This window comes from Penaeus monodon, chromosome 29 (genome assembly GCF_015228065.2).
Source record: "Penaeus monodon isolate SGIC_2016 chromosome 29, NSTDA_Pmon_1, whole genome shotgun sequence".
Lineage (NCBI taxonomy): Eukaryota > Metazoa > Arthropoda > Malacostraca > Decapoda > Penaeidae > Penaeus > Penaeus monodon.
The window spans coordinates 24,292,249-24,293,219 of record NC_051414.1 but is presented as its reverse complement, the minus strand read 5'-3'; the positions used below and the strand labels follow the sequence as shown (position 1 = coordinate 24,293,219).

The following is a 971-nucleotide window of genomic DNA, read 5'->3' as shown; positions in this document are numbered from 1 at the left end:
TCAAAATGGTAGCTGAATTCTGCTGTCAATAATACATACAAATGACAAAACTTTATGGTGTAACTAGAAACTGTTCATACTAAATATCCAATAATCTAGGCCAAACTTCTGCAACAATCTTTTTTTTTTTCATACCTAAGAAATTACCAGTTTCATGCTAATTAGACTGTAATTAATAGAAAAACACTAAATTTCTAAGATATGAAAAATCTGACAACAAAATCAAATAAACAGTATTTCTTAAATCCAAACAGCTAAACATTCAACATCAAAAGCCTCAGTCTATTAGAACAGACAAAAATCAGACTGGTGAAGTCTGAAGTCATTTGTGATTAATCCTCAATTACTATGAGCACTGTAATGAAAAAAAATTATATACCAAACACTAGGTACAACACAGAAAGCAGAAGCTGCATTTGAACACCGTATATTGAGCCATTAGAGAATAACAAAACCATCAAGAGGAATGTTAAATAACAGTGCATTTGGTCTTAACTAGAGTGGGGATTAGCATGGGAAAGCCCATTTAAGAATCTATCACATACTGGACTGCAGGAGAGAGCAATGGTTGGGTGTTAGAAGTAAAGAATTTCTCCTTTGATTTGTCAGACCTGGCTCTACAGTATGAGGACTTATATTTTCAGCTTCTCGAGGTGAAGTTTATTTTACGACCACCAATCACATTTCAGACTGATGCTAAACTGAACAATGCTGCTATTGGCATGTTGAGCTGCTGGGCAAGAAGGTACTTCAGACCAGTGTTCTGGAATTTGATACAGCCACTAGAGCCAAAACTCAAGGGCAAGATAATTTTTGATTGGCAACAATTTCTGAATACCTCTCTACGAAATGCATAAATGCACCTACAAAATCACTGTCAAACTCTAAAATGCATGCATAAAAAACTGTCTGTCTAGAGATGCAATTGAAGGGGACCATCTGTTTTAGTGTGAAAAATACACATAAAAATG

At 34.8% G+C, this 971-nt stretch overlaps 1 protein-coding gene across 1 annotated transcript in view; it reads right to left on the bottom strand.

The window, feature by feature from the left end:
• Positions 1-971, bottom strand: part of LOC119592052 (sphingomyelin synthase-related protein 1-like) — a gene marked incomplete at its 5' end in the record, with an annotated part of 9,074 nt that overhangs the window by 1,435 nt on the left and 6,668 nt on the right.